Raw genomic sequence first — 15,000 nt, 5'->3', positions numbered from 1 at the left:
TTTTTGTTTGTGTGGAAGTCAGTATGTGTATATGTGCAGTATGCCTAATGCATGTGTGTATGTGTTTGTGTGTCATTTGTGTGTAAGCAAAGTGTGTGTGTGCGCCTGTATCTGGGAAGCTAAGCCCTTGCTTTAAACAAAAGGCATTATGCATCAGCTAATGCTATGGAGCGGCTCATTTTTTTTCTTTTGCTGCCGTGGCGTCTCGGTGGGATTAGGAGGGTCTTAAACGCTTGTGTTGATTTATTCTGTTAGAAAGCCTCCTCACTCACAGGCACAGCACAGCACAGCACAGCACAGTCCTATCTGACGCCTTTTGTTTTTAGCTTCTGGGTTATGTCATCTGAGGAGGAAATTGTCTTAGAAACGTACAGACACACACAAGTTTTGCATACACATTCGACAAACACACTACACACTACACACTACACACTACACACACACACACACACACACACACACACACACACACACACACACACACACACACACACACACACACACACACACACACACACCATGCGCAGTACTAGTGTAGAGTATAATAATTTTTTTTCAAAGCGTGCTAAAGTTCCGCAAAACTATAAAGGGACGCTTGAGCTATGGACAGATGACCTACAGTGTAGAATAGAACACTGTAGACCAAGTGTATTTGAAATTGTATGCGTGTGTGTCCATGAGTGTCCACGTCAGCGTGTGTGTGTCTCTTGCAAAAAAAGTACAATATGTGGATCGAAGTGGTGCTCACTGAGCTATGTACAGATAAATGTATAGCCGTATATATAGCCATGTACACGTGTGTCAGGCAAGAAAAAGCGCAGATGGAAAAAAACTGAGATTGAGAGAGAATGAGAGAGAGAAGCCCCTCTGAGAGGGATGGACAGAGAGAGTGATCGAGAGAAGCCCCTGAGAAAACGGTGGAGAGCGAGAGAGAGAGAGAGAGAGAGAGAGAGGAGGGGATGTGTGCGTATGGGCCTCCTGGTCTTGGAGCGTGTCCAGTCAGTCGTGAAGGACAGATGATGCTGAAATCACTTTCCCTCCGTCTGTCTGGATGAGTTTTGCTATCTTTACTTCTTCTCTCCTCTGTCCATCTCTCACGCTCACGGGCACTGCTTCTTTCTCTATTTCTCTCTCTCTCTCTCTCTCTCTCTCTTTCTCTCTGTATCTTCTTCTTCAATCTCTTTTTCATCACTGCCTCCCTCCTCTCTGTCCCTCCCTCTGTGTATTTTTCTGTAGGTCTTGCCATCTGTTTTTTTCCTCTTTCTTTCGCTTTCATCTCTCTCTCTCTATCTCTCTCTCTCTCTCTCTCTCTCTCTCTCTCTCTCTCTCTCTCTCTCTCTCCAGTGTGGCTCATCCCTTCTGTGCCAGTGTGGGTGACTGTGTCAGCAGCAGCCACTGGTGGGATGTGCTCAATCAAGCAGTATGGGCAGCACCGTTAGCACTGTGCAAGACGCACACACACATGCACTCACGCACCTACACAAGCACACACACACCCACGCACACACACACACACACACACACACACACACACACACACACACACACACACACACACACACACACACACACACACACACACACACACACACACACACACACACACAAATACACGCCTGGCTAAAACCAACTCAGAGTTACATCAGAATATTTTGGTTTTGATTTTGATTTGTTTTGATTTCTCGTATTGTTAGCAGAAGACACGCACGCACAGACGCACAGACGCATGCACGCACGCACGCACGCACGCACGCACGCACGCACGCACGCACGCACACACACACACACACACACACACACACACACACACACACACACACACACACACACACACACACACACACACGGCCAACTCATTGCGGTCTGCTTTCCAGATGGGCAAGGCTCGACATCCAGAGTTATGTCAGAATATTTAGTTCTTTATCTTGATTTGTTTTGATTTCTCGTATTGTTTTTGTTGTCAATTGAAGTGGTCTAGACTAGACTGTGTGCTTGGAAAGCTTTTGGGTTGTATTGCCTGCCTTGGGTCTGTCTGGCATCGACTATCTTTTTGTCTGTCTGCCAGTTTGTCTTTGGAAGTGCAGTTTTTGTGTGTGTGTGCGTGCGTGTGTGCGTATGTGCGTGCGTGCGCACGTTCTGCGTTGTGTGTGCATGCGCGTGCACGATTGTAATCTGATTAAATTTAATGATGTGAAATACTGGCGGGGCCAAACACTCAACGGTCACTTGCTGTATTGGGTGCGAATCATTGCACAGAAATAGATCTTCAAAAAAGCCCTGACTTCAATAATCTTTGAGAAAAGGTGAAAGGGAAGGGGAAGGAGGAGAGGAGAGAGGGGTATGAGGAAAATGTGGTGGGCAGCGATGGAGGGAGGGAGAAATGAAAGGCAAGAGATGGAGAGAGTGTGGACAGAAAGAGAATGAGTGAGGTAGAGAGAGAAAGACTGGCAGGCGTACAGTGATGGTGTGAAAAAAAGAGAGAGAGATGAGAAGGAGGAGGTAGTGATGGCCAGGGAAAGAGATATATATATACTTTAGTCTATATAGGGGAGAGAGAATGAGAGAAAGACTGAGCTAGACTTAAACTGATTAACCCATTTAAGCCTGGTGCTGTGTATACGCTACGTTGACCAATTCGCCTGGAGCAACATAAACGCTGCATTCAGGTTCTAGAGATTTTTTTATTGTCATTATTAAAAATGTGGGTATGTTAGAGCTGAATGAACACAGTCGAAGGCAAGATTAGGGTCCTAGCTTTTAAATGCAACTATGTGCTTCGGAGGGTAAGATATTTAGGTTGTAGGTTTTTATAGGCTGAGGGCCCCTTTTCCCAAAAAAAGGCATTCAGCAGGCGCCTCAGGTCATTTTTTTGCAGGTACCTCAGGCTTAAACAGGTTAACTGGAAGGAATTAAAGGTGCACCAGTCCCTGTAATATTTTTAGTTGTTCATTTCTGGAATTCATGCTGCCCATTCCAAAATGTTACCTTTTTAACAAATATCTACCACCAGCAACAAATTCTAAGTATTCATTATGACTGGGGAAATTGCACTTTTCATACATGAAAAGGGGGATCTTCTCCATGGTCCGCCATTTTGATTTTCCAGAAATAGACATTATTACCTGCAAAACTCACTATACTTTGGTCATGCTAGTAAATTAGTTCATTAGTTAGTAAATATGCATGCAAAGACCAAAATTGGCAGTAGACAGCACAGTTTCAATGGGCAGCATAGTTACAATACATACTCTGGCCACCATCTTACACAGTGCACCTTTAATGATGAGATGATGGTGGGCTTGGGGTGAAGGGGAATGAGGAGGGGGAGGGGAGGGAATGAGGGAAAGAGGGAGAGATTCAGAGAAAATTGGCATTGAGAGACAGATTCAAGGAGGATGTAGTAGGAAGGATGGCATGGAAGATGAGGGTGGGAAATGGACAGGGAAAGAGTGTTGGAGAGAGGAAGAAAGAGCAAGGGTGGGCAGAAAGAAAGAGAAAGAGAAGGCGTAGAGAATGACACTTGGAGAGAGAGGGGGAGATAGATGGAGAGAGAGAGGGAATATGAGAGAGTGGGCATATAGACAGAATGGTGTGGGAATAATTGAATGAGGGAGGGAGAGAGAGAGAGAGAGAGAGAGAGAGAGAGAGAGAGAGAGAGAGAGAGAGAGAGAGAGAGGAGAGAGAGAGAGAGAGAGAGAGAGAGTGAGAGAGAGAGAGAGAGAGAGAGAGAGAGAGAGAGAGAGAGAGAGAGAGAGAGAGAGATTTAAAAATGCCTTTATTTTAACACCGCTTACTCATAGTACATTCTCACAATACATTCATTACACCCCTGTGTGTGTGAGAGAGAGAGAGGGAGAGAGGGAGAGAGGGAGAGAGAGAGAGAGAGAGATACAGATTTTGAGGGAGAAATGAATAAGGGTGAGGGTAAAGAGAGAGTGGGCATAGATAGAGAGAATTGAGTGGGAATGAAGTGAGTTAGGGGGTAGTGAAAGAGCACCCAAGCGAGTGAAAGAGAGCGAACGAGTGATTTGAAATGATGGGGTGAGCAAGATGATGAACTGTAGAGCGAGTGAGTGGCTGATCTACTCTAAATAGGCGTGTTTTTCCGCTGCCGTCTGTCTTGCCTTTGTCATGACACGTTGCCCGGCTGACTGGCTGGCGTCGGAGAGGGCTTTCAGATAGAGGGGGAAAAGGCGGGGCCGCCGCTGCTGACATTTCAGAAAATGGCAACCCGTCGCCGCTGAGGCTGCACCAATGCGATTTGCCTCTGATTTATTCCGACAAGGCATCTGCATACGAGTGGTGGAGGCGCGGCAGGTTTTTCCCCCTTGTGCTGCCTGTCTGCCTTTTTAGTGCCTTTTTAAATCCAAAGAAATGGAACAGATGTATCTGTCTTTTATGCCTCTCGACTATTTGAAATGTCGTCATCTCGTCATCGTCTTTTTTATTCCCCATGCGCTACACATCCACCCCATCTCCCCCACTGCCTCTCGTACTCCACACTTTTTCGTGTGTTTTTTTGTAAGTGGATGGTCTTTAATGCTCCAGAGCATTGTCCCAAGGTTGTATTAGGTGTCACATCATGTTACTTTGAGCTGAAAGTGGGGCCTGTACACCTCTTGGTCAGGGGTTTCCAATCTTCACCATAACACGGCCCACTGTATCAAACATGCAGTAGATTGAAGGGAATATTAGCCTATTTTTGGTTTATTTCACTTTACTTTAGTTATTTATTTTATTTAATATAGTTTTCCTACCAACCTGCAATGGCCCCCCTAGCACCCCCCTGCTATCCCCCAGGTGTCCCTGGACCTTTGAAACCCACTGCGGTGACCTTTACGTCTAGATCTGTGTAAATGCTTTCTGTAAATGCTTTGTAAATGACATTCTGTCTTGATTCAGTGTGTTGGTTCCATGAGTCAATACTTTTTCTCTGATCGTACAACATATGTAATTTGTAATAAAACACTGTACTAATTGCTAATTGCTAACATCCTGTGTGTGCATGTGAGTTTGTATTCTGTTTATCTAGTGCCGCATGTTTGTGCTACCTACTGCATTGCCATGTGTGTGCACTCAAGCTTGTTCATGGTGAATCACCACCGCATTATCCTCAAACAAGCTCTGACATTTGCTAAGGAGGAACATTTTCCCGGATAAATTATGTAATGCTTCCGATGGAATATTTGCTGTGCGTGCAGCAGCATTTATGTGTATCCAGCTGTTTGTGTGTGTTCACGTATGTGCCTCTGTGTGTGTGCATGCATGCGTGCGTGCGTGTGTGTGTGTGTCAGTGTACAGTATGTGTGTCTTTTCAAGTCTGCTGTATGTTATTGCCCCCTTTGCTCAACGGCCCTGTGCCCTGGCTCCTCTCCCATCAACATTTTCAAGTTAAAGGATTTATCCGGAGTTGGAACAAATTTGCCTGTTTTTTGCATGTTTGGGATGAAATACAGTTACTCTAGAGCAAAATCAAGGCAAAAGGATGCGTTTTGAGAAAGTTTGATAATATCACGTTAGCCTCGTTAGCCATATCAGCTATGCAATATGAAAGATGCGGGCATCGTTTTTCGGCGGTTACACACATTTCAAAAACACAACATTTTAAAGTCTTGCACAGCTCAAAACAACGTCACACTTACCTCGTAATATGTTGAGGGTATCCACACATAAACCGAAGTGTCCAAAGTCCTTCATGTATTCTTGAAAGGTCTGCAGAATGTGTTTTGTGAAGCTACTACCTTGAGAATATCTAAATTACGGTCAAGACAACTATTTGACACTAAAGCCCACCAAGTAGATTGCCGAGTGCGTCGCACCATCAGCTATGATTATTTCCATAGCGAGTAACCACAGCTGATGGTGCGACGCACTCGGCAATCTACTTGGTGGGCTTTAGTGTCAAATAGTTGTCTTGATCGTAATTTAGATATTCTCAAGGTAGTAGCTTCACAAAACACATTCTGCAGACCTTTCAAGAATACATGAAGGACTTTGGACACTTCGGTTTATGTGTGGATACCCTCAACATATTACGAGGTAAGTGTGACGTTGTTTTGAGCTGTGCAAGACTTTAAAATGTTGTGTTTTTGAAATGTGTGTAACCGCCGAAAAACGATGCCCGCATCTTTCATATTGCATAGCTGATATGGCTAACAAGGCTAACGTGATATTATCAAACTTTCTCAAAACGCATCCTTTTGCCTTGATTTTGCTCTAGAGTGACTGTATTTCATCCCAAACATGCAAAAAACAGGCAAATTTGTTCCAACTCCGGATAAATCCTTTAATTGCATTACATTAATTATCTCATTTTAATCACAGTGGCAGTATCATCGCCATGCAACTCTACGGCTTTGTTTTTATCCATAAATACTTGATATTTACTCACCATATAACACAATGATAATCCATTTACCATTGAAGTGGCAATAACGTACACAATGATATAAAATTGATCCATGTAGCAAAGCAGTGTTAATTCACTATTGAACATACACCCTTATAGAATAATGAGCTACTAGACTTGCTGCCAGACTCGTCAGTACACAGGAAGTGTAATGACTACAATGATCAATGTGCTATTTCACACATAAACATGCTGTGATTTAACAAGATGATGTCTATCATCGGGTCATCAAATTACCAGTGCACAATCACATTTCCATATAGTACTCAACATACAAACTGTGCTTCAGGTGAGTACCTCAGTCATGAAGGATGGGGGAGAGCACAGGTTAATTACTCCTCAACAAACCTTGCGGGTCGAGAGTCGAACCGGCAACCTTTGGGCTTCAAGTCTGACGCCCTAACCACTTGCCCATGACTGCCTTATATGCGTAATGCTGCAAAAGTAGTGCACAATTACCTAGTTAGTATATGCAATGTGTATAGTACTCAACATATAAACACTGCTTGACGCCATAATGTCACCTTTGAAGGTTGTGGTGAATTCTTTCCAAGGCGCTGGAGAGAAGAGGTTGTCATTGTCATCTGCTTCCCCATGCCGTAGCCATGACAATGCAGAAGTCAAGCTGCCGTGCTGTCAGGCTGCCTGAGCAAAGCCCCCTGAAGAGGTGCTTAGCAGCTCAGCTGTGTGTGCGTGTGCGTGTGCGTGTGTGTGTGTGTCTGTGCACTCGCACCCATTTGCCTGTGCCCGTGTGTGTGTGCATTTGTGCTTGTGAGGCAGGCAGACAGGCAGAAGGAGCGCTGAGCTGAGCTCTGAGTGGATCACAGCTTTTAAAAGACAAGTGCTGTGACACCGTAAAAAGCAGAAAGGTCAGATGTAAAAACATAAATTGAAATGCGCGCACAAAAGGACATAATCCAGAAGGACAGCATTTGATGGCTGTTGCACAGCCTGGAAGAAGCCAGCTTGTTTTATTAATTTTATGGTGCTGTGTGTGTGCGCGTGACTGCGTGCACGCGCGTGTGTGTGTGTGTCTGTCTGTGTCTGTGTCTGTGTGTCTGTGTCTGTGTCTGTGTGTGTGTGTGAGTGTGAGTGTGAGTGTGAGTGTGAGTGTGCGCGCATGTGTGGAGATTGTCTACCCTGTTAAATTATGAGTGCCCCTTTGGGACAACTGGAGAACTCTCTCTCTCTCTCTCTCTCTCTCTCTCTCTCTCTCTCTCTCTCTCTCTCTCTCTCTCTCTCTCTCTCTCTCCATCTTGCTCTTTCTCTCCATCTCTCTATCTCTCTCTCTCTGTGTCTCTGTCTCTGTCGGTCTCTCTCTCTCTCTCTCTCTCTCTCTCTCTCTCTCTCTCTCTCTCTCTCTCTCTCTCTCTCTCTCTCTCTCTCTCTCTCTCTTCTCTCTCTGCTCTCTCTCTCTCTCTCTCTCTCTCTCTCTCTCTCTCTCTCTCTCTCTCTTTTTCATTAGTTAAACATGAGCCAGTCTATCCATTTTGCCCTTGATGTTTACCATAGACCCGCAAAGATCTCAGCAAATATGGGATAGAACAGACGACCTTCAAAGCTTTTCAGGGCCTTTAATAATGATCCATTTCTTTTCTTTGCACATCGCCTTGGCCGACCATTTTTTTTCTGATTCAACCATCAGAGAATGTTCACCCCAGTTAGCCCTGCGTTCATTCGATTTCACTTTTTCTTTCGTTTTGTTAATTTATCATTTCACGCCCCCTGTCTGGCTGGTTCTCTCTGTATTGTGTGATGGTGGATCTTGTTCTTGAAAGAGGGAAATTACTGCTATTTCACAGGATCATAGGGGTATTTGAGAGGAGGTGCCCTACTGTGTTGCCTAATAACGGCATCACCCCAGCTGCTCACAGGCATGACATGTAGGCCGGGAGCCAGCTACACCCCTCAGGATGTTTTGTGCTATGTTTTTTTCACTATGATTTCCTGTTAGCCTATACCCTGGGCCATAACGAGTTGATAGGGACAACTCCCAACTCGGCCCCGTTTGGTCTCAGGGTCCAAAAAAACAACTTTTAAGGAAAATCTGCAGGCGAAATTATGTAGCTGCAAATATTAAGGTACTGCAACTCCAAAAATGGTCATAGAACCCTGTAAATTTACATGGGTCATCCTGTCACATAGGGGAACCAACCTGAAAAATGTTTCAGGGCTTGGGGCATTTCCTCTGTCAAATATCATCTTCAACATATCCAAAAAGCTCAAAAAATGCTTTTCCGCCTGACAAATTGTCCTCATATTTGATCATTTTCAACTCTGTTATGATATGCATTGATCCCTCAAATGTAAATAAAAAACTGCCTAACATCCTGAGCTTCAATTTAAGTCCAAGAGGACCTTTCTAGCTAGAGTACAACAGCTGCTATGTCCAAAGTTGTTCACTATGGCCTATCCGAAAATAGTCTACTGGCAATAGTCTGCTGGCATTCTACAGGCATTTAGACATAACCATTTCATATGGGACTATGAACATCAATTTCACATATGTCTGACCTTGAGTTGAAAATTGCTAGGAAAGAAAGTATGATGTGAACAGCATCAAAAGTAGCTAATGTTACCAGCACATATTGGTGGACTGTGAACAGGATGTCACACATGGTACTATTACACAAAATGAATTAATCAAATGAGATGTTTTGAATTGTTTGTATGGTAAAACAGTAGTGTAGAATGTGAATAAGAACTTTTAATCATCATTTAATAATCCTCATTATCATCATCGTCGTCCTCTTCCTCATCTTCATTCACATTTGTATGGATTTCATCAGACATGTTATGTTCATCGGCGTCCTCCTCTGCCAAGACATCAATGAGAGTTTTTGGAATTACATCACCTTCAAACCATAGTGGTTCAAGCTTCCCAGTATATGTGTTTATGTGAAACCCATGGTCAAGTGGACTTGGGATCTCTTGGTAATGCTCATGGGCCCTCTTCCAGATGCGCACTTGAAAGTATATTATCATTTTTAATCCCAGGGGGAAATTAAGGTGCATATTTACATCAATAGAAAAAGACATTACACACACGACATTACATACATCGATACACATATATTAACCATATAGCTCACTCTTACATACATTCAGTCCAAGGCATATCTCACTTCCTCACTCACTCTCTGTCTCTCCCTCTCTTCCATTCACACAGGCAGCTCTCTCTCTCTCTCTCTCTCTCTCTCTCTCTCTCTCTCTCTCTCTCTCTCTCTCTCTCTCTCTCTCTCTCTCTCTCTCTCTCTCCCACACACACACACACACCCAGTCACAACTGTGGTTAGTGATAAGTATATCAGTGTAACAGTGATTTATCATATGTTCCTTAGCTAAGTGGCACAGAGCAGCAAAAAAAACAAAAAACAGATAGTGTCCAAAAAAGTGTACTGGTGATTTATCACATGTGCCTTAGCTGAGTGGCACAGAGCAGCCGAAGATCAACTGTACAAAAAATCGTCCAGGAGTGTCATAAGTCACTGTGCATTGTCCAAGTAAGAGAGCCAGAGTCAAGTATCCATAGTATCCATTGAAAAGTGATGGGGGAATCGGGATCACAAGTTTCACACCAAGTCGCTCCACTCACAGTCACACACGCACACGCACACGCACACGCACACACGTTTGAACATACAGAATGTAATTGTCCTGTATGACTGCATTGGAAAATACCTCAGTGCAGTACAGTAAAAAATCCTAGTGCAGAGTGTAGATTCGTAGCGCAGAAAAGTTTTTCTTGATTGTTGGGGGGGGGGGGGGGGACGAAGGATAGGAGTCCAGGTAGAAGCACAGGAGGCATACAGATAGTGTGCAGGTGTGGGGGTTGGTTTATGCGGTCCAGTCACCTGGGAGGATTTCTGTTTGTCCTCCTGTGTGGTGTGGAATAGCTGGAGGGACAAAGGACCTCCGTACCCTGTCTGCGCTTCAGGAGATGGGGCGAAATCTGTAACTGAAGAGGCTTCTCTAGTTTTCAAAGACTGGGTACAGGGGGTGGTTGTCCATTATAGAGTTGAGTCTGCTTAGTGTCCTCTTCTCAGCTGTGATAGTGAGAGCCTCCAGTTCTGTGCCTATAAAAGACTCAGCTTTTTTCACCAGCCAGTCAAGGCGTCCAGCATCTCTCCTCCTAATGCTGCCACCCCATCATGTCACAGCATGGGAGCATACTGGCCATGGCAGACTGATAGAACCTCCTCTGGCCTTTCTTGTACCGTGCTTGTGAGTGAGCAGACCAGTCCAGTTTATTCTCCAGGTGTACACCCAGGTCTCCACTGTCATTTATTTGGTTTTGGTGGTGTTCAGCTGCAGCTGGTTGATTCTGCACCATCTGACAAAGTTCTCCTCCAGGCCACGGTACTTCCCCTCCTGTCCATCTTTAATTCATCCAACAGGTGGTGTCATCTCAGAACTTTTGCATATGGCAGCTCTCCGAGTTGTTGTTGAAGTCAGTGGTTTACAGGGCGAATAGCACCGGGGAAAGCACCGTTGAGGACCCTCTTGCACGGTGGGAATTGTTTAAGATTGTTCCTTGAGTCAATTGAGAGACCCTGACGAACCTGGCAGTTTGACCCAGAGATCTTCTTTGGCTTCATCAATGCTTTTCACTCAGTGACTAAATTCATACAGGCAGCAGCTGAACTGCTCAACACCATTGAGAAGCTGTTGGAACTGAGGATCAGTTTCACTACTTCTGCAAAGACTTAAATGAATGTTGATGTTTGTTTCAATATCTTCATTGGTTTCACCTGTCCTTTGCTTTTGAATGCTGACGTGCAGTCAGCAGGCATGCAGGATCAGAAGAGCGGCAATGTGTTCCTGGGAATAATCTTTAACCAGTAGGTTGATGTCAATTAATCTATCACCCATGTCAAAGATTATATTGACAGTTGAGGACTTGGCATAATACAGGGGAATGAAGAAAAAGTCAGAGTCTTTTGCTCTGACTCTAACGGTCCTGATGTGAGGCCTTAGGAGGACATTTTTCATCATACAGTATCTTAGGACCTCCAGTGATCCAGTTATAAATTAATGAATGCCTTCTTGTTTTCATCCAGGGTTCCCACACCTTTTTCATGAACAAATTCAAGCACTTTTCAAGTACCTCCAAGCACCATTTTTTTCAGTTTTCCAGCACCTTTAAATAGGTAGCCTACTAGTGAGTTTGCCCATATCAGGATGATGGTCATGGGAAGCGCAACAACACACATGCTCACCACGCAACATCAATGATCACCCAGTATACTTTGCTGTGTACCCGCCATGGCAAGAAAAAATATAGGTGTAACAAGAAGAGACACTCAGGGCTTTTTTTCTAGATTTTTTTGGTATGAGGGAATGCCAGCAGGTCACCACCATGGAAGGGGCAATGGCCCACATATTGGGAACCACTGTGGGACACTTGACAGACTGGGTTGGAGGGGGTGTGGGGGTCCTCCCCAAGAAGACAGTAATGAAGACAGTTTATGTAAGTGTCTGTGCTAAATATTGTTTCATCTGATGCAGGGATGATGAGGAGTTTCCATCCTGAATTAGAGCACATTGGCCTGGAGGAGGAAACAATTGTTGAGATGGAGTATGGTGTCAGAGTTAGGGGGTAGGGCCCATGAGCCCATGAGCATTACCAGGTATCCCAAGTCCACTTGACCATGGGTGTTCACATAAACACAGATACTTGGGGAAGCTTGAACCACTATGGTTTGAGGGTGATGTAATCCCAAAAGCTCTTATTGATGTATTAGGAGGACACTGATGAAATCCATACAAATGCGGATGAAGATGAGGAAGAGGAGGATGATGATAATGATAATTATTAAATGATGATTAAAAGTTCTTATTCACATTTTACACTACTGTTGTACAATACGAACTTCTTTAAATAATTGTCTCACTTGATGCATTCGTTTTGTGTAATAGTACCATGTGTTGCATACTGTTCACAGTCCACCAATAGGTGGTAACATTAACTACTTTTGATGCTATTCACATCATACTTTCATTCATAGCAATTTTCAACTCAAGGTCAAACATATGTGAAATTGATGTTCATAGTCCCATATGAAATGGTTATGCCTGAAAGTGTCTGAATGCCAGCAGACTATTGCCAGTGGTAACAATTTTCGGATAGGCCATAGGGAATAACTTTGGACATAGCAGCTGTTGTACTCTAGCTAGAAAGGTCCTCTTGGACTTAAATTGAAGCGCATGAAGTTAGGCAGTTTTTTATTTACATTTGAGGGACCAATGCATATCATAACAGAGTTGAAAATGATCAAATATGAGGACAATTTGTCAGGCGGAAAAGCATTTTTTGAGCTTTTTGGATATGTTGAAGATGATATTTGACAGAGGAAATGCCCCAAGCCCTGAAAATTTTTCAGGTTGGTTCCCCTATGTGACAGGATGACCCATGTAAATTTACAGGGTTCTATGACCATTTTTGGAGTTGCAGTACCTTAATATTTGCAGCTACATAATTTCGCCTGCAGATTTTCCTTAAAAGTTGTTTTTTTGGGCCCTGAGACCAAACGGGGCCAAGTTGGGAGTTGTCCCTATCAACTCGTTATGGCCCAGGGTAGCTAACAGGAAATCATAGTGAAAAAAACATAGCAAAAAACATCCTGAGGGGTGTAGCTGGCTCCCGGCCTAATGCACTAGTGGCTGAAGTCCACAAAGACACGATGACATCACAGTGCCGGGTGGGGAAAGTTAACCGTTCGGTTCGGTGCGGTGACTTGTTGATATGGGCTACCTGTCAAAGATGAGGCACTAATAAAATAAACAACAGAAAACAGACATCGGTGTGGCACCAGTTTCTTTTTCATGTATACTTATGATTTAGTCCTGCTCTGGTTGCAAAGAATTGTTTCATTTAGAAGTGCCGAGTGCGTATTTCCTTTGCTCTACATGATAAGCCATTGCTATGCACAGTTGCGCCCCTTCAGTTTTGGGCTATGGTAACATCTGTAGCTCATCTGGACGAAGCAAGATGGAACACTGGTCCCGGTCTGTGTCGCGTCAATATGAGCTATTTGTCAATCTGGGAATACCAAGCCATTTACAGTGCACTACAGTAACTGGCCCTCGGGTTTGGGTTTTGGACCATGCTAACGACCTATTTATTGGTAGCTCATCTGGATGAAGCAACCCATCTCGGCAGAAGAGTGGTTCAGTCCGGATGGCCAGCGAGCAGGTGATTAATGGAGGCTTGGCAATCTCTGTGTTGAGGCGGAAGTTGGAGGGGATGGGGGGTTGGCATTGAGGTGGCCCGGAGAAGAAAAAGCGACATGTCACATAACCGTGGACATTTCCCCATCCTGTTTTGTCCCTGCCATTCCTAAGGGACTCGGCCAAAAAAAAAAAACTGTTCATCTCTCCTTTCATAAAAGGAACTGTGGAGGAAGTGGCAGCTCTCAACGCGGCCAGCTGTCTGGCGAATAAAGAATGAAGTAGCGCCCCTGCCAAATAGACAGTTAATCTAGTGTAAAAAAATTCTTTTGGAGGAGCCTTTTTTTCCACCTCTCTCCAAATGCTTCACTTTCCCTTTTAGCTGTCTGGAAGTGGACCAGAAAGGCAAGGGTAGCGAGAAGAGAATTTATAGAATTGATTTTTTAAGTCATTGCCTGTAGTTTTTAGTTATCTTATTAGTTATCTTATTGATATCACTAGCCATATCAAGTCAATGGAAGGTGGTAACCTACTTTTCCTGAGTGTGTTTGTGTTTGTGTGTGTGTAAAGTTGGTGTGTGGGAATTGTGTTTGTATGTCTCTTCCTAGTGCTGCATACCTTTATGTGTGGATATTCGCCTCCATCTAGGCTGTTGGAGTCCAACAAGCAAATTTCTAAGCAAACTGGACTGGAATACATTTCACCTCTCAATCAAAAGGTTTTTCTTCAGTTGGGGCCCAATGCTGGGGATCAGGAGTCACATCTATTGAACACAGTCAGAACTCCAATTTCTTACAACTTAGTACCTTTGACTCGACGCATGTTTGTTTATTTTGCTTTGTTCATTTCTTTGGACTACAGAACTGGGGATCTCGTCCTTGCGAGGGAAACAGAGGAGACCTCTCTTTTCATACAGGCAAATTCTCAGTGACCTCTATTAATACTGCTTTGGTGCCTTGAAGGACCCCTTCCACATGGTAGCTTGGAATAAGGCCTTTTGAGTTCAGGCATCAGACAGGGCAGCCCTCTCCCATGCTAATTCGGGTGCTGCTATTCAAAGAAGAGACAGCGTGGACCCTGAGGCGAGAGGCCAAAGCTCCACTGGACCCATCTAGACACATGGCATAAGCACACAAACAGAGACACAGACACAGACACACACTGATATAAGTACGACACGCATGCACACATATACATACAGAGAAAGAACGGGAGACACACAGACGCGCACAGACACACATATTCACAGATACACACACAATCTCATAAACTCTCATACATACACACACATATACACACAGATCTAGTCAAAGCCAAGCCCAAACAAATGAGCCCTGTGTTTCTGAAGAGTGGGTAAAGGGGACATTTTTTGTTCGTGCCAGGTTAGCATTAACACCCTCATCGGGTGGCAAGGCTAATAA

At 44.1% G+C, this 15,000-nt stretch overlaps 1 protein-coding gene across 1 annotated transcript in view; it reads left to right on the top strand.

Annotated features, from left to right (window-relative positions):
• Positions 1 to 15,000, top strand: part of itfg1 (integrin alpha FG-GAP repeat containing 1) — a 252,316-nt gene that overhangs the window by 174,207 nt on the left and 63,109 nt on the right. The gene's annotated exons all lie outside the window — the stretch shown is intronic.

This window comes from Engraulis encrasicolus, chromosome 22 (assembly GCF_034702125.1).
Source record: "Engraulis encrasicolus isolate BLACKSEA-1 chromosome 22, IST_EnEncr_1.0, whole genome shotgun sequence".
In the NCBI taxonomy this organism is placed as follows: domain Eukaryota; kingdom Metazoa; phylum Chordata; class Actinopteri; order Clupeiformes; family Engraulidae; genus Engraulis; species Engraulis encrasicolus.
This window is presented reverse-complemented; position numbering and strand designations above follow the sequence as displayed.